General features: G+C 44.2%; 2 long non-coding RNA genes across 3 annotated transcripts; one reads left to right on the top strand and one right to left on the bottom strand.

Annotated features, from left to right (window-relative positions):
* Nucleotides 1-693: 693 nt before the first annotated feature.
* Nucleotides 694-3,679, bottom strand: LOC119291440. Of its 2 annotated transcripts, XR_005142421.1 has the most exons (4): nt 3,069-3,679; nt 2,371-2,635; nt 1,795-1,989; nt 694-858 (listed from the first exon to the last, which is right to left on the bottom strand). It is a non-coding gene; the product is annotated as an uncharacterized LOC119291440 (long non-coding RNA). The 2 variants fall into 2 exon arrangements; XR_005142420.1 differs by having other exon boundaries at nt 694-1,989.
* Nucleotides 3,680-6,293: 2,614 nt separating this feature from the next.
* On the top strand, nt 6,294-8,243 carry LOC119291439. The gene is made up of 3 exons (XR_005142419.1): nt 6,294-6,841; nt 7,308-7,707; nt 7,805-8,243. It is a non-coding gene; the product is annotated as an uncharacterized LOC119291439 (long non-coding RNA).
* The last annotated feature ends 19,181 nt before the right edge of the window (nt 8,244-27,424 follow it).

The following is a 27,424-nucleotide window of genomic DNA, read 5'->3' as shown; positions in this document are numbered from 1 at the left end:
CCCCAATGCGCAAGGACGACCACCACGCCGGATATAACAAATACACACCTATCCGGGCCGAATACCGCAGACCGGCTCCATTCAAGTTGCGTCGTGATATAGCTCGACATAGAGGCGCCACACAAACTACAAGAAATATGGTCAATAGTGACCCGCCATTTTGGTCAATGAATCGTCGTTGTTTTCAACATATGACCTTATTTTGACCAAACTAAGAAGGTCAACAGTTGGCCGTCAAGAACGAACAGACGTGCCCTTTTCTAACTTTTGGTCATAGTTTTTAAGACCAAAAATATTAGGTCATAGATTTTACTGACAATTTTTTTGGTCATTACCTGTTTGCCTCATCCACGTAGGATCTGATGTGGCATCATCCACGTGGCCACCAGATCTGACATGGCATTGGTAGTGATATATAAAATCGTCATAATTTCTGGCAAGCCAAGCCCAATAAGGCCGGCCCATAAACTTTATGCACAGTTATTTTACTGGGCCAAAGCCCATGTCCGATCCATTATGTATTATTAGGCCATTTTGCCTTTTTTAGCTCAAAAAAGGTCGTTTAGCATTTTTAGACTAGAAACTGTACTACAAGTAAAGTTAAGTGAAGAATACATCACATATTTAAATTAGACAGATAGCTTTTTTAATATCCCAGCACACACAAAATAAGATTACAGAGGCTAGACAACATAATACAGATTTATATTAGATAGATAGCTTTTTGAGTATCCCAGCACACACAAACTAAGATTACACAGCCCAGACAAATGGTATTACGAAAAACATAGCCTGTTGCACAACAACAGCATGGCTCCATTGACTTCCCTCTTTAAGAATTCCAAGAAGTGTTTCGTCCTGGCATAGGGAGGGACAATACATTAGAAGCAAATTAAGCATAACATGAAATAAGAAAAATGCAGCAAGCTGAGAGTAGAATGCAGATAGTGTATATAAGGAAGTCACATGGATGCAAGCAGTGAACATTTTAGAGGACTTTATGTGGCTGTGTGGCCTAGCTTTTGTTTCTTCCATAAATCAGGTTAGAAATATTGAACACTAGTAAGTTAAAATTCATATTATATCATATTGTGTAAACTCTCCACCTCGAGACTCCAACATCAGAAGATCATACTAATTACTAAAGGCCAGTTCTTTTGCTGCCTTATAGAAAAACTGGAATAGGTTGCCCCCTACCTAGCTTATTCTAGAAAATTATTTGCTTAGAAGCCTACTCCCTCCATCCCATAATATAAGAGTGTTTTTGACACTATATGGTTGGGCTTCTAAAATAAGCTGGGTAAGGGGCAACTTATTCTAGAAGCCCAAAAAACACCACAAGAACTAGCCCTAATGATATGTTCAAGCTTAAACTACAATAGTAGACCTTAATTAAATCTAAGCCTATAAAAAATTATATCATGAACAGTTCATCAGATGATTTCCTTTACTGTTGTCACACATGAATTAAAGTGAAGTATACAGGTTATACAATCTTTAAGAAATTACTACTTATGAGATCTAGAAAGAATGAAGACAGGTGAAGTGTTCATACATGTGTCCACGAGAAAAAACAAATGTTAAAGACCGAAAGGGGTATTAGCAATACCGATTGCCAAGAAAAAACAAATTGATAGTGCGTAATATTATGATCTTCAATGCTTTTAAATAGAGAAAGAACAAGTTTATGTGCATTGATTCTCCCGCATCCAGCTGACTGTTGCATCAGAACAAAATGAAGAACATGTTGGAATCTTGCATGCAACACATGAAGGGCTCATCTGATTACTTAACTTGTAGCATCAATAGGTGCAAGAAGCACATACACAAGGAGATTTAGCAAAAGCAGAATCTCCTCCTATTTTGGAGGATATCAATCAAAGGTGACCAAATGGAGAATTATCAGGTTGGACGAGTAGACACACATACGGTACTTGTCATGTCGACAAACCTCGTAGTCGATGTTCTCCTAGATCTGATTCACCCTCCCTACACACACAACCCCAGATCATTACTCGGTGACAAATAATACATGGTAAATAAAATATCCTGGTTTATCCTTATGAAACAATAGAACATTCTGCAATTTACAATAATTTGTTTCAGCCACATTTACATACATTATATATCCACATCCCCAGTATTTACATCACACATTTTCTTAAAAAGTGAGCGGTGTGCATCTAAACAAGATCATAGTGTGAAAGGGCAGCATGATAGAAGGTGAATACAGAGAAACCTTGTATGGTTTCTCAAATATACTCACCAAATGTCTTGCAAGGTATGGAGAAACTGAGATAGCTCAAGATTTTATTCAAAGTCAACATGGTTGAGCTAGATGACATGCTATCATACTCAAGAATTACTTACCATCATCCTGTCCATCCATAACATTGTGTAGTTGTTCTCATGATCCTTCCTCCAGTCCACCGTCTCAAGTTACAGTGGTTGCGCCAGTTACCTACGAGACCAAGGAAAATTAGGCAGCGGTCCGAGAACTACCGAGCAGCCAGGGAAACCTAACATGTTGGTGTAGGGACCCTGTTCTCCTCGTCGGCCCTTCCCTTGTTGGCATTGAAAAGGAGCAGCATGGCGAGCTCGGTCTCCCAGGCACGACCCCTCCAGCATCCGCGCACTGAAATATATTATTTGTAGTAGCATCAATGAGGGAAGCATACAGTTGTTTTGATACAGTAAAATATGCACCATTGAGGCAATGTGAACATTTGTTCATTGTACTAAACCAAAAAATTCCGACACTAACTTTCCATGGTAAAGTCAGGAAAAATATTAAACATCATATACTAGCTATGGACTGCATCCATAGATATACACCTAGAAACCATCTAGTATGACAGTTCAGATGATAAGGTTGACCAGGCTAACATGATAATAAAAATGGCACATCATAATGTCCCAGCAACAGGGAGCATATGGCATAGACACACCCAATTTTTAATCTTTGACAAGTTAACTACAGAATGCCTAAACCACACAAAAGAGCATTGAAATAACACATATATCTCACAAAAATATTCTTATATAAATATAGTTCTGGGTGTGCTCACCCGGAGCAGGAGCAGCACGGACGGCCTTGAGGTCCAGCGCGTCCATGGCCTGCCTAGCGTCAAGCGCCCTCGCGGAGACGCCGGCGGAGGAGGCTAGTGAAGCAGTGGCGGATGGGATCGACTGCCAGGGTGTGGAACGACGAACACGGCCGGCCCCTCGTCCGAGGAGAGGACCGGCCCCTCCCTGCAATGCGAGGTGGACGACGACCGTTAGAGGATGTCGTCGATGTCGTCCCCGTCCTGGTTGCCGGAGAGTCGTGGCCGGCATGGGGCAAACTGACCAAAACCCTAGGTCACGCGCCGCCGCGGTCCGACCAGCTCGATTGAGCGGCGTGCATTGAAGCATGCGCACGCCGACGAGCCGGCCAGCCGCGACGCCGTGGCTGCTGGGCGGCAGTGCATATGTTGCTGGTGAGGTTGGGCGGCGCGCTCAATAGGCTGCAGGTGGACAAAGGCGAGAGACTGGGACATGAGAGGGTGGCAGAAGGGAGAATGGCCGGGGCTAGGGTAGGAGGGACCACGGTGGAGGGACCTGCCGACGAGGGAGAGAGGGAGCCGACGTTGTCAATCTAGATCGGGGAGAGGGAGAGAAGGGGAGGCGGGGGAATGGAGGGGATATGAGTTAGGGTTTGGGCGATGAAAGGGGATCGATAAGAGGACGAGGGGGAGCCGATGCGGTGGGCTGCGGGTGGGGTTTGGTGGCCGGCTGTGGCTGGCCTTGGGCCGGCCCAGTTCGCGTGCATCCTTTTTTTGTTAAAAAGATTTTCTTATTTTGTTTCTTATAATATTTTCCAAAAGATCTTTTCAAAAATAGATTAGAACAACTTTACAACTAAGTTTGGAGGTGGTGATGGTTTATCCTTCATTAAACCAGAATCTTTGAAAATCAAAATCTAAGGGTTGAGATTAAACTAGGTACAACAACAAAAACATTCGAACGGAAAAAAACAGCATTAAATGACCAAATAACGAATGTGATGGCGAAATTAACGCCATTGTTTGTAAAAAAGATCTCATATTTTGGGTAAGTATGCGTCTTGGAATGGAAAATAATGTTGTTGAATGGAGTTTTATTTTCTTTGCACAAAAATTTAATTTCCCCTTTTCCGAGTGCAAAAAATGCATTTTTAAATAGCCTACAAAATATTTGTTGCAAAATATCACGACTCCATTAAGAAAATAACATACCATATTCTATGTCCAATTAAACAAATGGTTGTGTGTCAAAAGCTTTCGATCCAGCACTCATAGAAAAGAAAGATCTTCACCGATTTAGGAGGAATTGAGTCAAATTTGAAATATATAAATAAAATTAATATCAGGAGGTTCTATATATTTGTAGAATGAAAATGCAATGGACTAAGTTATCATGAAATAGTGCTCATTTGCTATATTTGAGTCATTAATTGCATTTATAAGCATTTAACAAGTATAATTCAGAATTGAACTATGATTACATGAAACAGTGAACACAAATGGTTTGAAAAATCGTATTTAGTGTCTTGAGTATATTTGTATGCCTCATACAATAAATGAATATAAATTTCAAAGATATATGTGGCAAGAGTCAACCAAGAATATGGAGTCATTATATGATGTAAATGAAGTCTTAATTATAGAAAATGTAAATGAAGTCAGAAAAATATGAAATTTTACATGGTGTCATTATATGACGTTAGTATGCCATGGTAAAAAACTAAGGCCTCCTTTGGTTTGTAGGATTTTTGTAGGAATTCTATAGGATAGGATTTGCAAAGGAAAAATTCCTTTGAAGCCCTTTGGTTTGTAGGAATGGATTCCTATTCCTATGTAGGATAGGAATCAATCCTTCACGTTTTGGAGGGAAAAAAACATTAGCCTAGACTCAATGGAAAAAATCCTATCCTATGCATCAAATGACATCTCTTTCTCTATAGGAATTGACATGCATGTCATCTCACTTCCTATGATTTTCCTATTCCTATAAAATTCCTATCCTATGAACCAAAGAAGGCCTAAGAATGTTTCACAATTTTTTTGATGCACACCCTTTAGAAATCGAACAACCTACGAGGAATGAGTGTGGTTTCGCAAGTGAATGCACCAAGTTTGAGACGAACTGGCATTCTCTTTTGTCAGTTGACCTTGAATTTTTTGTCCACACTTAACATACATCATAGGATTCTCCATGTTAAAATTTGGCACTTTTCAGAGCTCATTTGCTATATTTGAGTAATTAACTTCATTACTAGCCATTTAATTGATATAAATCATATTTGAACTACGAGTACATGAAATAGTACAGAAAAGTGATTTAAAAAATCATATTTAGGGTAATGGGTATATTTGTATGCCTCACGCAAGAAATGAATATAAATTTCAAATATCTATGTGGCAAGAATCAACCGCGAACATGGAGTTTACTACTATTTTAATTCAAAAAAATGTAAACGAAGTGTGAAAAATACAAAACTTGACATGGTTTAATGATATGACCTCAGTATATTGTGGTAAAAATTGGAGATGGTTTGACAAATTTTTTAATATACACTCTTTAGAAATCGAACCATGAGGAATAGTTGTGCTTTGGAGAGTGAATGCACCTAGTTGAAGGGGAAACAATATTTCCTTCATCTTTTAACCCATATTTTTTTCTACACTCAATATATACCACAGAAATCACCATGTGCAAATTTGGCACTTTTTTGGAATCATTTTCTATATTTTTGTCATTAACTACATTTACATGCATTTAATGGATATAATTCAAACTTGAACCATAAGTACATGAAAAAGTGCATATAAAATGATTTGAAAAACATATTTTGTCTCTTGAGTACATTTGTATGTCTTATACAAGAAATGAAAGGAAATTTCAAAGATTTATGTGGCAAGAGTCAACCACAAACATAGAATTTACTAATATTTTAATTATAGAAAATGTAAATGTGGTCTAAAAAATGAGAAAATTGGCATGGTGTTATGATATGACCTGAATATGGCATGCGAAAAGTTTGAGAATGTTTGACAATTTGTTTAATCTATTTAGCTAACTTGTTCTATATCTTTACCTATATACTAATAAAAAGCAGCTATTGCTTCTGGTCGTCCGTTGTCACCGTTTTTGCAAAAAAAGCCCCTCTGTTTTTGAATATTCAACCCGCAGTCCTATTTTAAGTGGGTATATGAGAAAACGATTCGTTTTTGCGAAAAAAACTGCATTTTTGTGTATTCGACCCGCGATCCTTTTTAGGGCCAAAGACGCGTGCGCCCGAGCCATGGAGGCGCTCGCCCCGACCCCGCCTTCCTCCGCTACCTTGCCGCGCCGGCTGGCCTCACCGGAGATCACCACCACCGTGACTAGGTCACGTCGCCGCACCTGCCTTCTCCTCCTCCCTCTCCTTCATCCTTCCCTCCCATCATTTTCTCTCCCTCTCATTGCAGCGCCGCCATGGCTGCCCCAAGGTTCGCCGGCAGCCGCGCCCACTTCCCTCCGGCCACAACTCCAGCGGGATCCGGCCGCCCCTGCCCGGATCCGCATCCTCCGCTCCGCCGCGCCCCGGATCTGGCCACCACCAAGCCTCCCACGCCGATCCGCCCGTCCGCCGGCCTCCCCCTGCTTGATCCGGGTGGACGGGTGAAGTTTCTGACTTGCCATTGGAGTTGACCTGAAGCTCCGTTGGGGAGGAGCATTGTCGCTGCTACAGATTAGGGAGGAGGGTCGAGGCAGCCACGAATTCCATCCTGCACTACTTCAACACCGGCCTATTCTTGCATGAATCTTCTGCCGTGAGGTATTTTCTTGTGCACTTGGATGCTTGTGCCAATATTTAAGGCTTTTCGTTGGTGAAATTGAGCACTAGCTGGTCAAACTATAAGTTTACTTCATGTTTCTTCCCTTGGTAATTTACACATATTTCCTGTATTTGATGATATGGTCCTAAATTTCGTTTGAAATTCAGGGGATGTGATTTGCAGCCCTCAAGCAAAAAAGTGATTGAGGATTCCAGCTATACAACGAAATTAATTTCAGCAATTTAAGTTTTCACTACACTTTTTGCAAACACTGGTTAAATTTCCTTTTGCTAAGAAGACCTCACATGCTTGAGGTTGAGGTTTATTTCCCGTCTTTGAAATTATGATATAAGGATTTTATGCTGCTATTTAAGTCAGCACTACCTCCTCTTATTTTTTTTGTGTTTTTAACCTATATGAGTGCAGCTGCATAATTTGCCCCTGACATCACCATTATATATGCAGGATTTAATGCAGCAAGGGCCATTTGTTTGACAGAAATAGAGTTGTTACCGCAAGAGAGGTACAAATCAAGGACCGAGGAGGAATGCGTGTGGATTTGATCTAGATGATGTGATTGCTTTGTTATTTCATTTAATTAATAGAAAAATTGATGAGGCAATTGGAAGAATCAAGCAGCAATTTTACTACAGATCTGCGCCATTGATTTGGTCATCTTTGTCACTAGCAAGTTGCATAAGAAAGAGTGTGGCGTTGCAGAGGCGTGTACAATTGTGAGTCCCACAGTTATAGAGCGGATCCAGGTGAAAGATGTAGGTGGTGTGCGGATTGAACTCTAGATCGGGAACCTGCAGTACTAGATGGACGATAACTATGCTTACAATTGTCGACCGGACACTTTGAGGTATGTGCCTGTCCCTCTTCCACCCATATCAACATGTAATATTGTAAGAAGCTAATTTAGTGTAGCAAGAACATCATATTTTAGACACGGTCTGCAGATCGATGTACTTTGTCCGTCTTTCCTTCACCAAAGCATGCGTTGTGAGATCATGATTGCTACCAGGTACAACATTGCAATTTATTTTCCAGAATGTTCCTTGAACACACTCCCAAGTTCCCAACCATCAGCAATTATAGTCTCCTCAATTCAGATGTATAGGAATGCAACTTTTATCCGAGAATGTGCAACAAAAGCATGTTGTTTGTATCTGTTGACCATTGAAATCCCAAGACCAATGCATGGAGAAGTAGCCTGTGAACCCTAAGTTATTTCTGGAGAAATTAAACCACATATTTGACTACTTATTGATCTCCGAGCTCTATAATAATATTATCCTTAATCTGTTTTTTGTGAAGACAGAGGATGAGAAAGAAACAGTATCCAGGACCGTGTACTATACTAACATTGTAATTATGGGTCCGTGCCACCTATTTCTATTTTGAAGCAGTTAATTATGGGTCCGTGCCACCTAATTATGGGACCGTGTACTATACTAACAAGGAAAAGGGATCGCAAAGCGACGACGACGAGGAACCCCGGCCACCGAACATACGGGGACAGAAGAAGTTTCCTCCCCAAGTTAAAACGGTGAATATGATATATGCTACCCATATCCCCAAAAAGGAGCGGAAGCGCACACTAAGGGACGTCTACGCGATGGAGCCAGTCGCCCCAAAATACAACCCGTGGTCCTCCTGCCCGATCACTTTCGATCGAAGGGACCATCCGACCAGTATCCGTCACGGCGGTTCAGCTGCACTCGTGCTTGACCCTATCATTGACGGATTCCACCTCACACTCGTCCTCATGGACGGTGATAGCAGCCTGAACCTGCTCTATCAGGATACAATGCGCAAAATGGGTATTCACCCCTCAAGAATTAAGCCCACCAAAACCACCTTTAAAGGTGTCAAACCAGGGGTAGAGGCCTGTTGTGCGGGCTCAATCACACTGGAGTGGTCTTCGGATCCCCGGATAATTTCCGAAGCGAAGAATTAATCTTCAACATCATCCCCTTTCATAGTGGTTATCACGCACTGCTCGGACAAACCACATTTGCTCGTTTCAACGCGGTGCCACACATTGCCTACCTTAAGCTCAAGATGTCCGGACCTCGCGGTGTTATAATAGTCAATGGAAATATGGAGCGCTCCCTCCGTACTAAGGAACACACCGCGGCCCTTGCAGCAGAAGTACAGAATAGCCTTCTTAGGCAAAACCTCAATTCGGCAATAAAGTCCCCGGATACCGTCAAGTGAGTCCGAGCTACTCTGCAACAGGACCGTCCGGCTCATCCAGAGCTCAGCTAGCAATCCGGCCTTCGCCCCAGCCCTAATAAAGCGGTGAAATTCATGCCGTGCGTACACAACTACGCACTTAAAATACCATGGGCATGGACGGAGGCACAGCTAGACCTCGGTCCACAATGCGACTCAACCGCTCCTGGATCCACATACCTTCACTTTTCCTCTTCCTTTCAGGTTTTTCCTCTTCTCGAGGCCTTTTCTGATAAACCTGCTCATCGGACCCATAGCTGGACGGATACACCAAGAAAGATAGGGCTCGAACGTACAAGGGAATACCCAAGTGGTATCTGCTAATGATCGTCATACCTGTTTTAAATACCCGCACGAAGCTCGCTCTTGGTCATGGCATGTTAAATAGCCTTATTCGCTTATGGCATTACTTGTAAACATACGCCTTGACATATTAATCAAATTACAACAAAAAATAATTTGCAGCATCAACTTATTACTTAATTTTTCCCTTGTCCATTTATTTATTATCAATTGCACCCGTACATTCTGGTACGCCTTAATTCCCCAGGGGCTTCATTGTACCCTATAACACGGCAAGAAAGTCCGAACACTTTTACAGTACAGTTCGGCACCCCGAACTTATAGCATTATATGCATTGGCTCTGAATCATGTCTTTGGTCAACAGTTGGGTTGCCCGGCTCCTGTGCTTGCTACCTTACGTTCCGCTATATCGGCTAGGGTAGTAAAGGGAGGACTACTGCGATTGTGTCCCGGTTCTTTCGAACGAGCACCTAAGTAGAGAAAGCCGAAAACTGACTGTCATGATGCGGCGAGAGCTGGTCATCTGTTCGAGAGGTCACAAAATCTTTAGCGATTTCTTCCGCATTATGCGATAACTAATGCATCGTGTGACGAATCGGTTTCTATCCGATCAGGTGTTTTACAATACCCCAAGTTCGGTCTTCCGAACACTAGGGGCTGCGCCTACCTTTATTTTGTCAAACTCCTATGGCTAAGTGAGGGTGATAAAGCCTTATAGTCCGATTGCCTGGTTCGTCACGCTAAACACCTCCTTTAAGGACCAAAGATCTGGAGTAAAGAGTGTTTAGATTTATCCCAAACACCCTCGTACTTCTTACATGGGGGCAGAAGCCGACGACTGGCCAACTCTCAGAATTAATTTAAAAACAGTCGCACAGGAGGTAATAATTCAAATAACAAGCATTATTTTACATAACTACCTTGTTTCATATTACAGCACAGGATAACATGCATACATTCATGGGAATATAATATCCTTGGCACATTGCTCCGTCACAAGGCGGGATCCCTCCAGGACACTGTCATAATACAGCTCGGGCTTGCGGTGCTCTTTCCCTTCGGGAGGTCCTTCAGTCATCAGGTTCACAACATCCATCTTCGACCAATGTACCTTGACGCGGGAAAAGGCCATTCGCGCACCTTCGATGCAGACCGACCGCTTGATGGCGTCAAGCCGAGGGCAGGCACTAACCAGCCACTTCACGAATCCAAAGTAGTTGTTGGGAATCGCTTCGGCAGGCCATAGCCGGATAATCAAATCCTTGAGGGCTAGTTCGGCCGCCCTATGCATCTCGACTAGCTACTTTAGCTGATCGGTAAAGGGTACTGGGTATTCTGGCGCAAGATATTGCGACCAGAACAACTTCTCCGTAGAGCTCCCCTCTTTGGCTCAGTAGAATTGTGCGGTGTCAGACACGCTGTGCGGCAGATCCGCAAACACCCCTGGAGAACTCCGAAACCAGGTCAGTAAACGAAATCTTTCCTTCGCGTATTTGCTCTGCATAATAAAGGCCTTACCCGCTGCGATCTTTCGGGCCTCCTGGATCTCCTGGAAGGCACCTTGGGCTTCAGCCCAGGCATCGTGTGCGGATTGACGAGCCTTTGTGAGTTCGGACTCTTGATCCGTTATACTCTGCTCCAAGGGCTCGCACTTCTTTATGGCTTCTTGGAGCTCTTGTTGAACTTCAAAGACATGGGCCTCGTGGTTTTCACGAGTGGCCTGCTCCTTGGCCGCCTTCTTCTCGGCCTCGGCTACCACCTTCTTAAGAGCCTCGACTTCGGTCGCTCCTCCTAATACATATCATGAAATTTTTCAGTTAAAATAAACTATTCACTTGTATTTAAATACAAGCAAAGTTATCCCATACCTTGGTTATTTTTCAATTGCTTTTTTACTTGGCCAAGCTCTTTTTCGGCCCGCTCAACACTCTGCTTCAGTCCGGAGACCTCCGCAGTATGAGAGGTTACAGTCAATAACGATGCCTGATCATTAACATAGGTATTTCCTAATTAGTCTCCTGCGAATTATATTTGATCCTCTGTCCGACTTTCTTTTCGAACACCGAACAGTGTATGAGGGGCTACTATCTATATTGTGACATTCTATTAACTTTGTTACTTACCTCAAAGCCGGTTAGAAGGCTGGTGCACGCTTCAGTCAGCCCGCTTTTGGCGGATTGGACCTTCTCAATCACCGCACCCATAAGGGTACGGTGCTCTTTAACAATGAAAGCGCTTTGCAGAGCTGCAAATAAAGTATTCGGCACCTCTGGGTGGACTGAGGTCACTGGTGGAATAGGTGCACCACCTTCTGTTGAAGAAGTTTGCTGGCAAGTTTCGGAGCCGTATCGGTCCCCGGAGTTGTCTCTGGCTGGGTGTCGGTGGCAAAACCGGCGGATCTCGGGTAGGGGGTCCCGAACTATGCATCTAAGGCTAATGGTAACAGGAGGCGGGGGACACGATGTTTACCCAGGTTCGGGCCCTCTCTATGGAGGTAATACCCTACTTCCTGCTTGATTGATCTTGATGATATGAGTATTACAAGAGTTGATCTACCACGAGATCGTAGAGGCTAAACCCTAGAAGCTAGCCTATGATTATGATTGTTGTTGTCCTACGGATTAAACCCTCCGGTTTATATAGACACCGGAGGGGGCTAGGGTTATATGGAGTCGGTTACAGAGAAGGAAATCTACATATCCAAATTGCCAAGCTTGCCTTCCACACAAAGGAGAGTCCCACCCGGACACGGGACGAAGTCTTCAATCTTGTATCTTCATAGTCCAACAGTCCGGCATAAGCATATAGTTCGGCTGTCCGAGGACCCCTAATCCAGGACTCCCTCAGTAGCCCCCGAACCAGGCTTCAATGACGATGAGTCCGACGCGTAGATTGTCTTCAACATTGCAAGGCGGGTTCCTTCTCCGAATAGTCCAATGTAGATTTTGAACACATGAATCGTGTCTGACTCTGCAAAACAAATCCCACGTACCACCGTAGAGAGCACAATATTCCATGAATCTAATCTGTTGACAACTTTTACCTAGTGTGACATCACGCCGCGTCCCGGTTATTATCAGAACCGCTTTTCCCAACCTGGCATTGCACGTCATGCGAGGCGGTTTTATTGGCACGTCTTGTCGAAGCAGAGATCGTGTTCCCCTTATCATGGGATTCTCGTCAATACATGCGTGGGTAACCCAACCATGTCGTTAGTATGACTCCTTGGTTTAGGCAAGTTCCAAACGGCCGCGCGGAGGACGCTTGACATTCATCCTTATAAAGAGGCCCAAACCTGCCCTTTTCTTTCCACGCCTGATGCTTCCCTTCTCCCACCTCGAGTTCCAACACCCAAGGTTCAGTCCACGCGCTCCGGACCTTCAATCATGTCCGGATCCAACCCTCAAGGCCGGTGGATGGCCTCTTCTGTCACAGAGGAGGACATCAAGAAGCTTAGGGAGGCTAGGTATCTGACCGCCGAAATCCTTCACAGGCTTCTTGCCCAAGGGCAGGTGCTACGTCTCGAGCTTGCGTTGGATTTCCACGAAGAGGAGAGGATGATGCAGCACAGTAGCGTAAGTATTTCCCTCAGTTTTTGAGAACCAAGGTATCAATCCAGTAGGAGACCACGCGCAAGTCCCTCGTACCTGCACAAAACGATAGCTACTCGCAACCAACGCTTAGGGGTTGTCAATCCCTTCACGGTCACTTACGAGGGTGAGATATGATAGAGATAATACTTTTGGTATTTTTGGTATAAAGATGCAAAGTAAAAAGTAAAAGCAAAAGCAAGTAAATAAAGTGATGGAGATTGATATAATGAGAATAGACCCGGGGGCCATATGTTTCACTAGTGGCTTCTCTCAAGAGCATAAGTATTCTACGGTGGGTGAACAAATTACTGTTGAGCAATTGACAGAATTGAGCATAGTTATGAGGTTATCCAGGCAATGATCATGTATATAGGCATCACGTCCGTGACAAGTAGACCGAAACGATTCTGCATCTACTACTATTACTCAACTCATCGACCGCTATCCAGCATGCATCTAGAGTATTAAGTTAAAAACAGAGTAACGCCTTAAGCAAGATGACATGATGTAGAGGAATAAATTCATGCAATATGATAAATACCCCATCTTGTTATCCTCGATGGCAACAATACAATACGTGCCTTGCAACCCTTTCTATCACTGGGTAAGGTCACCGCAAGATTGAACCCAAAGCTAAGCACTTCTCCCATTGCAAGAACTACCAATCTAGTTGGCCAAACCAAACGGATAATTCGAAGAGACTTGCAAAGATAACTTAATCATACATAAAAGAATTTAGAGAAGAATCAAATATTTTCCATAGATAAGCTAGATCATAAACCCACAATTCATCGGTCTCAACAAACACAACGCAAAAAGAAGATTACATCGAATAGATCTCCACGAGAGAGGGGGAGAACATTGTATTGAGATCCAAAAAGAGAGAAGAAGCCATCTAGCTACTAACTATGGACCCGAAGGTCTGAAGTAAACTACCCACACTTCATCGGAGGGGCTATGGTGATGATGTAGAAGCTCTCCATGGTAGATGCCCCCTCCGGCGGAGCTCCAGAACAGGCCCCAAGATGGGATCTCGTGGATACAGGAAGTTGCGGCGGTTGAATTAGGTTTTTGGCTCCGTCCCCGATCTGTTGGGGGTACGTAGGTATATATAGGAGGAAAAAGTATGTCGGTGGAGCGTCAGGGGGCCCACGAGGTAGGGGGCGCGCCCAGGGGGGAGGGCGCGCCCCCACCCTCGTGACCGCCTCTGGCACTTCTTGGAGTAGGGTCCAAGTCTCCTGGATCACGTTCGGTGAGAAGATCACGTTCCCGAAGGTTTCATTCCGTTTGGACTCCGTTTGATATTCCGTTTCTTCAAAACACTAAAATAGGCAAAAAAACAGCAATTCTGGGCTGGGCCTCCGGTTAATAGGTTAGTCCCCAAAATAATATAAAAGTGGAAAATAAAGCCCATTATAGTCCAAAACAATAGATAAAGTAGCATGGAGCAATCAAAAATTATAGATATGTTAGAGACGTATCAGGCATCCCCAAGCTTAATTCCTGCTCGTCCTCGAGTAGGTAAATGATAAAAAGAGAATTTTTGATGCGGAGTGATACTTTGGCATAATTTCAATGTAAATCTTCTTAATTGTGATATGAATATTCAGATCCAAAAGATTCAAGACAAAAGTTCATATTGACATAAAAATAATAATACTTCAAGCACACTAATCAAAATAATTATGTCATCTCGAAATAACATGGCCAAAGAAAGTTCATCCCTACAAAATCATATAGTTAGGTTATGCTTCATTTTCGTCACACAAAGATGTTCCCAACTTCTATACCCCCGATGACAAGCCAAGCAATTGTTTCATACTTAAATAATCTCAAACTTTTTCAACCTTCATGCAATACATGAGCGTGAGCCATGGATATAGCACTATGGGTGGAATAGAATATGATGATGGGGATTGTGTGGAGAAGACAAAAAAGGAGAAAGTCTCACATTGACGAGGATAATCAACGGGCTATGGAGATGCCCATCAATTGATGTCAACATGAGGAGTAGGGATTGCCATGCAACGGATGCACTAGAGCTATGAATGTTCAACAAAAGAAAACTAGTGGGTGTGCATCCAACTTGCTTGCTCATGAAGACATTGGGCATTTGAGGAAGCCCATCGTAGGAATATACAAGCTAAGTTCTATAATGAAAAATTCCCACTAGTATGAAAAAGACAACTTATGAGACTCACTATATGAAAAACATGGTGCTACTTTGAAGCACAATATATGAGACTCACTACATGAAGAACGAGGTGCTACTTTGAAGCACAAAATATGAGACTCACTACATGAAGAACATGGTGCTACTTTGAAGCACAAGTGGGGAAAAAGAGATAGTAGCATTGCCCTTTTCTTTTCTTTTTTTTGGGCCTTTCTTTTTTTTATTTTGGCCTTTATCTTATTTATTTATTTATTTATTTATTTGGGCAATGCTCTAATAATGATGATGATCACATTTCTATTGATTACAACATGAGGATTACAACTCGAAACTAGAACAAGGTATGACTCTATATGAATGCCTCCGGCGGTGTACCGGGATGGTGCAATGAATCAAGAGTGACATGTATGAAAAATAATGCATGGTGTCTTTGCCACAAATACGATGTCAACTACATGATCATGCAATGGCAATATGACAAAAGTAATGTATGTCATAATAATGATGAACGGAACGGTGGAAAGTTGCATGGCAATATATCTCGGAATGGCTATGGAAATGCCATAATAGGTAGGTGTGGTGGCTGTTTTGAGGAAGATATAGGGAGGTTTATGTGTGATAGAGCGTATCATATCACGGAGTTTGGATGCACCGGCGAAGTTTGCGCCAACTCTCAATGTGAGAAAGGGCAATGCACGGTACTGAAGAGGCTAGCAATGGCGGAAAGGTAAAAGTGCGTATAATCCATGGACTCAACATTAGTCAAAAGAACTCATATACTTATTGAAAAAATTTAGAAGTCATCAAAAATCAAGTACTACGCGCATGCTCCTAGGGGGATAGATTGGTAGGAAAAGACCATCGCTCGTCCCCGACCGCCACTCATAAGGATGCACAAGCCAGGTACACTTCATGTTTCAAATTTGTTACACAACTTTAACCATACGTGCATGCGACGGGACTTACAAACTTCAACACAAGTATTTCTCAAATTCACAACTACTCAACTAGCATGACTTTGATATTATTACCTCCATATCTCAAAAAAATTATCAAGCATCAAACTTATCTTAGTATTCAACGCACTCAAAAGAAAGTTTCACATATCTTGAACACCAAGTATATTAACATTAAGCAAATTACCATGCTATTAACGACTCTCAAAATAATCTAAGTAAAGCATGAGAGATCAAGTTTCATTAAAACAAATCCACCACCGTGCTCTAAAAGATCTAAGTGAAGCACTAGAGCAAAAATTATCACGCTCAAAAAGATATAAGTGAAGCACTATGAGCAAACTATCAAGCTCAAAAGATATAAGTGAAGCACATAGAGTATTCTATCAAATTCCAAATCATGTATGGCTCTCTCAAAAGGTGTGTACATCAAGGATGATTGTGGTAAACTAACAAGCAAAGACTCAAATAATACAAGACGCTCCAAGCAAAACACATATCTGGTGAATAAAAATATAGCTCCAAGTAAATTACCGATGGAAGTGGACGGAAGAGGGGATGCCTTCCGGGGCATCCCCAAGCTTTGACTTTTAGGTGTCCTTGGATTATCTTGGGGGTGCCATGGGCATCCCCAAGCTTAGGCTCTTGACACTCCTTGTTCCATAATCCATCAAAAGAATTCACCCAAAACTTGAAAACTTCACAACACAAAACTCAATAGAAATCTCGTGAGCTCCGTTAGAGAAAGAAAACAAAAGAATACTTTAAGTTACTATAATGAAATCATTATTTATTTATAATGGTGTTAAACCTACTGTATTCCAACTTCTCTATGGTTTATAAACTAATTTACTAGCCATAGATTCATCAAAATAAGCAAACAACACATGAAAAATAGAATCTGTCAAAAACAGAACAGTCTGTAGCAATCTGTAACTAACGCAAACTTATGGAACTCTAAAAATTCTACCAAAATAGTAAGTACTGGAAACTTTGTTTATTGATCAGCAGAAAAAAGAATAAATTAAAAAGCACGTTCCTGTGATTTATTGAATTGTTTCTAGTGAGCGCAAAGTTTCTGTTTTTCAGCTGAATCAAATCAACTATCATCATAGCTTATCCTATAGGTTCTACTTGGCACAAACACTAATTAAAACATAAAACCACATCTAAACAGAAAGTAGAAACAAAATTTAACACTAAACAGGAATAAAAACAAAGAACACAAAAGAAAATTGGGTTGCCTCCCAACAAGCGCTATCGTTTAACGCCCCTAGCTAGGCATTGAGATTTCCGTGATGCTCACATGAAAGACAAGAATTGAAGCATAAAGGGAGCATCATAAAACATGTGATAAACACATCTAAGTCTAACATACTTCCTATTCATAGGAATTTTATAAGCAAACAAATTATCATAGCAAGGAAAAATTAGCATATGCAAATAAGTGGAAAGAAACAATAGCAATCTCAACATAACGAGAGGTAATTTTGTAACATGAAAATTTCTACAACCATATTTTCCTATCTCATAATAATTACCCGTGGGATCATAAGAAAATTAAACAAAGTAGCTATCACATAAAATATTTTCAACACGATCCACATGCATGCAAAGTTGACACTCTTCCAAGATAGTGGGATTAACATTAACTAAAGTCATGACCTCTCCAAACCCACTTTTATCAAAAATATCATAAGATTGAACATATTCCAAATATGTGGGATCTAAAGTTGACACTCTTCCAAACCCACTTTCAATATTATTGCAAAAACTATTATCAATCTCATATTCATCAAGGGGCTTAAATAAATTTTCAAGGTTATAAGAAGAATCACTCCGATCATGATCATTGAAACAAGTAGTAGACATAGCAAAACTAGCATCCCCAAGCTTAGGGTTTTGCATATTATTAGCACAATTGACATCAAGAGAATTTATAGTAAAATCATTGCAATCATGCTTTTTATTCAAAGATCTATCGTGAATTGCTTCATAAAGTACTTCATCACAATTTTTAGATTCACGAATTTCAAGCAAAACCTCATAAAGATAATCTAGTGCACTCAACTCACTAGCAATAGGTTCAACATAAATGGATCTCTTAAAGAGATTAGCAAGTGGATGAGGATCCATATATTTTTAGCAAGCGAAGATGCAAGCAAAAAGAAGGCACATGGAGACACAAGCAAACAAAAAGGCAAGCGAAAGAGAGAGGAGATTGGGAAAGAGAGGGCGAATAAAACGACAAAGGTGAAGTGGGGGAGAGGAAAACGAGAGGCAAATGGCAAATAATGTAATGCGAGAGATAGGGATTGTGATGGATACTTGGTATGTTGACTTTTGCGTAAGCCTCCCCGGCAACGGCGCCAGAAATTCTTCTTGCTACGTCTCGAGCTTGCGTTGGATTTCCCTGAAGAGGAGAGGATGATGCAGCACAGTACCGTAAGTATTTCCCTCAGTTTTTGAGAACCAAGGTATCAATCCAGTAGGAGACCCCGCGCAAGTCCCTCGTACCTGCACAAAACGATAGCTACTCGCAACCAACGCTTAGGGTTTGTCAATCCCTTCACGGTCACTTACGAGGGTGAGATCTGATAGAGATAATATTTTTGGTATTTTTGGTATAAAGATGCAAAGTAAAAAGTAAAAGCAAAAGCAAGTAAATAAAGTGATGGAGATTGATATAATGAGAATAGACCCGGGGGCCATAGGTTTCACTAGTGGCTTCTCTCAAGAGCATAAGTATTCTACGGTGGGTGAACAAATTACTGTTGAGCAATTGACAGAATTGAGCATAGTTATGAGGTTATCCAGGCAATGATCATGTATATAGGCATCACGTCCGTGACAAGTAGACCAAAACGATTCTGCATCTACTACTATTACTCCACTCATCGACCACTATCCAGCATGCATCTAGAGTATTAAGTTAAAAACAGAGTAACGCCTTAAGCAAGATGACATGATGTAGAGGAATAAATTCATGCAATATGATAAATACCCCATCTTGTTATCCTCGATGGCAACAATACAATACGTGCCTTGCAACCCTTTCTGTCACTGGGTAAGGTCACCGCAAGATTGAACCCAAAGCTAAGCACTTATCCCATTGCAAGAAATACCAATCTAGTTGGCCAAACCAAACGGATAATTCGAAGAGACTTGCAAAGATAACTTAATCATACATAAAAGAATTTAGAGAAGAATCAAATATTTTCCATAGATAAGCTGGATCATAAACCCGCAATTCATCGATCTCAACAAACACAACGCAAAAAGAAGATTACATCGAATAGATCTCCACGAGAGAGGGGGAGAACATTGTATTGAGATCCAAAAAGAGAGAAGAAGCCATCTAGCTACTAACTATGGACCCGAAGGTCTGAAGTAAACTACCCACACTTCATCGGAGGGGCTATGGTGATGATGTAGAAGCCCTCCATGGTAGATGCCCCCTCCGGCGGAGCTCCGGAACAGGCCCCAAGATGGGATCTCGTGGATACAGGAAGTTGCCGCAGTGGAATTAGGTTTTTGGCTCCATCCCCGATCTGTTGGGGGTACGTAGGTATATATAGGAGGAAGGAGTACGTCGGTGGAGCGTCAGGGGGCCCATGAGGTAGGGGGCGCGCCCAGGGGGAGGGCGCGCCCCCCACCCTCGTGACTGCCTCTGGCACTTCTTGGAGTAGGGTCCAAGTCTCCTGGATCACATTCGGTGAGAAGATCACGTTCCCGAAGGTTTCATTCCGTTTGGACTCCGGTTGATATTCCGTTTCTTCGAAACACTGAAATAGGCAAAAAACAGCAATTCTGGGCTGGGCCTCCGGTTAATAGGTTAGTCCCAAAAATAATATAAAAGTGGAAAATAAAGCCCATTATAGTCCAAAACAATAGATAAAGTAGCATGGAGCAATAAAAAATTATAGATATGTTGGAGACGTATCAGCAGGTTGTTCCTACTCCCAAACCCAACGAGAGCGTTGTATTCATCTCCGACTTCATCCGAGGGCTAGGCTTAGGTCTTCATCCCTTCGTTAGAGGGCTCATGTTCTGTTACGGGATGGATTTTCATGATATAGCTCCAGATTCTTTCCTGCATATCTCGTCGTTAATCGTCGTGTGTGAGGCCTTCCTCCGCATTACCCCACACTTCGGCTTATAGCTCAAGACCTTCAATGTGAAGCCAAAGATGATCGACCGGCGACACGCAGAGTGTGGAGGCACTATAATAAGAAAAGGTGCCGACACCTTATGGCCAGAGGGTTCCTTCCAGGAGGTGTCCAACCTATGGCAATGGGAGTGGTTTTATATCACAGCACCCCGAGGTACAAAGTGGGCAGCTGCCCCGGCCTTCCGCTTTGCCCCTCCGCCACAGCTTGCATCATGGGTCAACAAGGGGCTGGACTGGGGACCGGTTAATGACGTGCTAACATTGCAAAGCCGCATCCGAGATCTCCTCAAGAGGGATACCAGTCTCGTCAAAGTAATTCAAGCAATGTTAGTTTATCGGGTCCTGCCATGCCAATGTCGATCTCTCCGTATGTGGGAGTTCAACCCGGAAGGACCGCGAACCATTCAACACTTCTTCGGCATGACGCTCGAAGGGATGTATCGATTATCCTTCGGATCATGAATAAAGTGTCCGGACACAATAGAGGATGCGGGTCTCAACTGCAACCATCCAAATACCCAAGTAAGTAACTCCGCGACCGAACAAAATGTCATTATATTTGTCACAACATTATTATGAAAAAACAACCCTTGGCCAGGACTGGATAAGAAAGGCGGAGAGGATCAGGTGTTCAGCCCATCTTCCTGAAGGCTCGCCATATCCTGTACTAACCAGGATGCTAGCTCGCGCACCTTATCAAGTGCCATCAGGGGAGGACGAGGGGAGGAATAGGGAAGCCAAAAGAAGGCTTCATGCTGGAGGTACATTACGCATCCCAACCGGGGGAATTAGTGCCCCCCGTGTTGGAGGATGATCGGGGAGGAGAATCTAGAATCCCCTCTCCCCACGGGAAGAAAAGGACCGCCCCTGAAGACTTGGAAACGATGGTTTCCAAATGAGGAAGAAACCTTCACCAGGGGGCCCTGCCCCGGAGGGCATCCTTACCACACAACGCCCACAAGGGGGCCAGCCGTCGACTGAGCTGTAAGTGAACAAAGGAACTTTAGTAAGCATGCCCCGCTCTTTTCCTGAGAATAACAACCGAGACATATGTTTTGCAGTCCGGCTCATAGCCCTTCTCAACAATGTTCGTCCTCGGGGGATCTTCTTCCGGAGATGATGGAGAGCGAAATGCCTCCTCCTGCTTCCCCGCCTCATGAGGCGGACAACCCTGAGGTGTCGTCCCGGAGGATCTCTCCTGATCCACAAAGGCCAAAAGGTAACTCTTCGGATGCCCGAAGTCCGGAGTTCTCGGCTCCTAAGGAGACCAACAGAAAAAGCCCGAGATTGTCCGGTGTACAGCCGGACACATTGATGGGTCTTCTGGAGCAAGCGGCTATCTCAGACGCACATCGTACCTTAATGGGTACGATGGTTGAGAGGATTTCATCCGCAAAAAGCGGGTTGAGTGAAGCTTTTACGAGCCTGTTAGGAGGCTTTGAGGTACGCAAAGTGATATATATATATATATTTTGACTGTACCGCACACGCAAGGTGTACTTTGTATAGATAGTAGCCCCTGAGACTCTAGTTTCCGTTCAGACGAGGCGAGCAAAGGATCATAGTCTCAGGTAATGATAGCACTGCTTTTGTGCGCAGGCGGCTGACCGGACTGCTGAATTTGCCGAATTGAGGCAGCAACTTGACGTGGCGGATGCGGACATCACGCTTGTGAACAAGCGGCTTGACGAGGCACAGTGTATGTATATTTTGGTGGTCAACAAATATTAATAAGAAAATGATGCTAGTATTTATAGTATGCTTTGACGGCAGATGGAGCTGCCATCGTGGAGACCCTTCGGGCAGAACTTGCCCAGGCCAAGGAGCAAGCTAGGGGAGTGATGCGGCCGCCCTGAAGGCAGCCAAAGAATAAAAAGCCGAACATGCTACTCATCATCAGAGTGAGGATAAAATAGCCAACATGGCTCTTGAGCTGCAAAAATGAGCTTCTCGAAAAGGAAAACCAAACAAAGATGGCTGACCTAAAGAAGGCCTTGCAAGCGGCAAAAGAAACTCGCTCTGAAATCAGAGCGGCGCGGGAGGAGCTTCGGCAAGCCGGTGATATCGCGGCTGGGAAGCCCTTTTTATTGCGAACAAAGTTCGGCGATCCAAAGTATGCCCCTCTTGATCAATTGTGGAGTTCTGCAGATGCATACTTGGATTTAGCAAAGAGTGCAGCTGACGCGACTGGGTATTTCAAAGATCAAGAAGATCATGACGTGGAAAGATTGTTCTGGTCATAGTTCAGTGCTCCAAGGCGTCCGCTGCTGTTGAATGAGCAAATGGATGAATGGGCTGAGCCCCATAGGTTATCCGGACTTGCCATGAAGGCCGTCGTGGACCACCTTTGGCCGAAGGAGCCAAGTCCGATAGTTATTTTAGTTTGGTGCAACTATTTATTCGTGTTGTGCCGCATATCGATGCTGTCAACAGGTCGGTGTCGGTGTCAAAACCAGCAGATCTCGGGTAGGGGTCCCGAACTGTGTGTCTAAGGCTAATGGTAACAAGAGGCGGGCGACACGATGTTTACCCAGGTTCGGGCCCTCTCTATGGAGGTAATACCCTACTTCCTGCTTGATTGATCTTGATGATATGAGTATTACAAGAGTTGATCTACCACGAGATCGTAGAGGCTAAACCCTAGAAGCTAGCCTATGATTATGATTGTTTTCTGTCCTACGGACTAAACCCTCTGGTTTATATAGACACCGGAGGGGGCTAGGGTTACACAGAGTCGGTTATAGAGAAGGAGATCTACATATCTGAATTGCCAAGCTTGCCTTCCACGCCAAGGAGAGTCCCACCCGGACGCGGAACAAAGTATTCAATCTTGTATCTTCATAGTCCAACAGTCCGGCACAAGGACATAGTTCGGCTGTCCGAGGACCCCCTAATCCAGGACTCCCTCAGTAGCCCCTGAACCAGGCTTCAATGACGATGAGTCTGGTGCACAGATTGTCTTCGACATTGCAAGGCGGGTTCTTCTCCAAATCCAGAGTACCTATTGTAACGAGTAGTGTCCGGCTTCCCATTAATGTTGCACTCCTCGGCTTCTCTATTTTAATAATGGCAGTCTCCACGTGTCAAGCGAATGCGAGAAGTCGGGGCATTTTTACATTTTCCACCCCGACCATGTTAGTAAATCGTCTATTAAAGAGACGGGGATCCTCAGATCCAAATCACACCATCTTCCCCAAGCGAGGATTCATTAGAGCGCGCCCGAAAAAACCATCCCATCATGGCCGCCCCCCGCAGCTCCTCCTCTCGCTCCCACAACGCTAAGCCAGGTGATTGGGTGAAGTGCACCATATCCCATGGCCAGTTGGTGGAGTTGCAAACCCAGGGGTTTTTCCCGCCAGCATATCTCGTCCCCGTCCGAGCCGGACTAGCCACTTATGATGGCGGGGAGCAAGCAGAGAGTTTCCCCAACCCATCCAGGGGGGAACGTGTATGCCTTGTCCCTTACTTGCCGAGGGGCCTCGGATTTCCAATCCATCCGTTCCTCCGCGGGCTCCTGGAGTATTACGGCCTCCAGCTGCATAACTTCACTCCTGCCTCCATACTGAACATTGCAGGTTATGTAGCCCTTTGTGAGCTATTTCTGGGCTGCGAAGCTCATTTCGAGCTATGGAAGAGGCTATTCTGCCTCGTCCCTCGCAATCAGGAGGGATCAATATACCAAGTTGGCGGAGCCCAAGTATGGCGCAGTGCCGGAACCGGATACCTATCTGGCACTCTGAAGAAGACATCCGAAGACTTGCCCTCGGAGTGGTTTTATATAGAGGACGTCCCCCTTCCGGACCCTATCCGGATAGGCCTTCCTGAGTTTGCCAATGCCCCACTGAAGAAACGCCGCAGCTGGCGTCGCCGGAGCCCCCAGGAGGAAGATAACAGAGATGTCCTTTATATGATGGGCAGAATAAAAACGCTGGCCAAATCTGGATTGACAATAATCGAGGTTATGTCAATATGCATAATGCGGGGAGTGCAGCCACTCCAATATCGGGGGCATCCCATGTGGCACTTTAATGGAGAGGACGATACCACCCGCTGCGGTCGGAAATGTCCGGACTCCGCCACGGCCCTAGCAAAAATATTGTCAGATTTGTACAAAGGAGAAGAAGAGGAGTTTATCCGCATCAAGCCACGGGATGGATTTTCCATGTACAAGCCCCCAAGCTGGGTGAGCTGTTATCTTTTACTCAACTCTATTCATTTCTGCATCCTTTCATCACAGATATTTACCTTGCTGATTCTTAGCAGGAACTGCGAAAAGCCGAGAGGGAGGTCCATAGCCCACCTCCATAGCCAGAGGACCACAAACGGGCCCTCGACCCCGGACTTGAAGAAGATCCGGACATATTTGTGGAGCTCGTCGACATGACATTTTACTAGGCAAGATATGACGGTACCTTGGTGGCCATCATAGCCGATTATCCTGGCCTACTCCCTGCGTCACATTTAAGTAAAACCAGAGTCCTAACTTCTGAGAAGGATCCCTTCTTTACGCTTTACCCACCACACATGTATTGTGCCTTATAGGGAAGGCCATCAGGGCACCGCGTCGAACCCGCGGTGACTCGCCAAGGGGGGGCACCAAAGCTGGGTAGGCTTAAAAGGAAGGCGGTCAGGACCGAGACACCATCGCAGAGGTATGATAATAAACCTTCTCTGTGATTATCGTCTTTAAAATATAACAATGTCCATTGTCCCTTGGCAGAAAAAGCGCCCGCCGGACTGTGTCCGGAGATCCTACCGGCCACGCCTCCACCAGCCGGACTCCAGAGCCGGACTCAAGGTCGGAGGCTAACGCGGGGACAACGCCGGATGGTCCTCCTATAGAGGATGCAGATAGAATATCCGCTACAAATTCCGAAGTGGATAGCGCTATGAATCACAGGCGCCGACGGGCCATACTTCGCGACCCTAATTTATCCGAAGAGGCATTCAATGCCTTCAACTAAGGAGACGCGTACATCCGAGCTGCTCAAGGTGGGCTTGCTAGAGCCACATACCAATATTTAAAGGATATACGGGTAAGAAAAATCTGATAATTATGTATATCAGTAGCCCCTGAGACTTGAAGCAGTTGGCACAACTGATTTAAGGATCATTGTATGCACAGGTTCTTACAGAGAAGAATACCCATTTGTCTCAAGAGCTGGAGGAGAGCAAAGCCCAGCTAAGGGCCACAGTTGCCGGAATGGAGGAATCCAAGAAGGCCTCATCGGGTAATACTTGTTTTGATCAAAAGGAACGTAATTACGTGTACCAGTTGGTATTCGGCATGTTTCCAAATCTAACAATAGATTCTGCAGACAATCCCGGAGTGAATCCGGAGATCGCACAAGAAGATGAGCAACATGCTCAACGATAGCTAGAGGCTGGCAAGCGTGTGCTTACGTGGGCTAGGCGAGAAAAAAATGATCTCCAGGATGCCAATACCCAGCTGGGCGTTGAACTGGAAAATGTTCGGGCCTAGCTTGCTGACTCCATGAAGGAGAACAAGAGGCTTCGATGCGACGAACCTTTACACAGTTCGGCGAAGAAGCGGGCTAACAGATTTATGTATGTAGGCATGCTGACAGGTCGTCCCAAAGAGGAGATACCCAAATCCGCAGGCGATCTTCTGCAAAAGCTTTCACAACTGCACGAACAAGTTCGGCCGGTGATGCAGGGTATTGCACAGGCCTTGTGGCCATCCGCGTCCCTGCCAGGAGGCATGGGGAGCTTGTAGAGATGCTCAAGCGAGCGCGGTGGTGCTTCTGATTATGGAAGATATCGGCCTGCCGTCAAGGTGCGAGGGAAGCCTGGGCCATGGTGAAAACACGATACACCAAGATTGATCCGAATCACATGGCCCGGGTCGGACCTGTAGGGTCGGATGGGAGAGGGATTCCCGTTAGTCTAGTATATGACCAGGTAGGATTAGCCACAAAGTATTCCCACCAGGATTGTATGTTAGACAGCCTGTTGGATGGTATAGAAGAAGAATTTAGCCAGTCTAAGTGACTGTGTACTTCAATTGACATGTTTTGTCTCTAGCCGGATTGTAAATCATTTGTCATGGCGGACCTTTTCGCTTCAACCTCCGGACCCGACAGTCCGGAGTGTATCCAAATACCCGCACAGTTATGTAAACCAGGGTACTCGTGGAAACCAGGCGTAGGGGTCATAAGTGCTTGACCAGACAAGTACCCAACTAGCTATGTTATATTACATGGATAGTAAGAAACATCTTCCAGAAAGAATAGTTCCATTAAGGGTTCCTTTCCCTGGGTACACATACATTAATGTGCATGTCTGAACTGCGAACAGAGACGCAGGATATAAAACATCTAGGGGTTTACATTGTAATAGGTAAGAAACATCTTTTGTTCACCGATCGAATATTCCCTTAAGAACACTAGCTTTCGGCTTCACCCAGTCTGAGGTACACATCCGACAGACCTGGCAGTAACAATCTCAGATGTGCTCCCCTTATGCCCTAGCCGAACTAACGGGAACGTAGGGCATAAACACAGGAGCCAGGCAACCTAGCTTGGCCAAAACTTAAGTCATATCGATGCATATGATGGTGAAGAAAAGGTACATATGGATAAGTGACACATATGTAGTGGGCATGAAGCCCGAAAGATAATTATATTAAGCTTCTGTATAAGAAGCCCCCAGGTATAGTGATTGCGCATAGTGTGTCAAGATTGTGTAGTCGAGTCACACTTCAAGCTTTTTATGGCCATGAAAATAAATAAATAAAGAAAGGAAGAGAGAGGATATAATTTAAAAAGAGCGGAGGTAAGGAGACGAACACATAGTTCGGTGCTAGGCATAGAATCTTCGGAGTCTGGCCGCGTTCCATGGGTTCGGCTCGAGTCTATTATCTGATGCATCACGCAGGCGATACGCTCCTGTGGTGAGAACTTTATCAATGATGAAGGGACCCTCCCACTTGGGCTTGAGCTTGTCCTTTTTCCTCTCCGGTAGGCGTAGAACGAGTTCGCCAACGTTATAAGTTTTGGCCCGTACTTCTCTGCTTTGATACCTTTGAGCCTATTGCTGATAGAATGTAGAACAGGCTTTTGCAACATCACGCTCCTCCTCCAGGGCATCTAGACTGTCCTGCCGATCATGCTCGGCTTCTCTC

The sequence above is a fragment of the Triticum dicoccoides genome, chromosome 4B, assembly GCF_002162155.2.
Source record: "Triticum dicoccoides isolate Atlit2015 ecotype Zavitan chromosome 4B, WEW_v2.0, whole genome shotgun sequence".
NCBI classification, from domain to species: Eukaryota; Viridiplantae; Streptophyta; class Magnoliopsida; order Poales; family Poaceae; genus Triticum; species Triticum dicoccoides.
The sequence above is the reverse complement of the archived record's forward strand: the minus strand, read 5'-3'. Positions and strand labels throughout refer to the sequence as shown.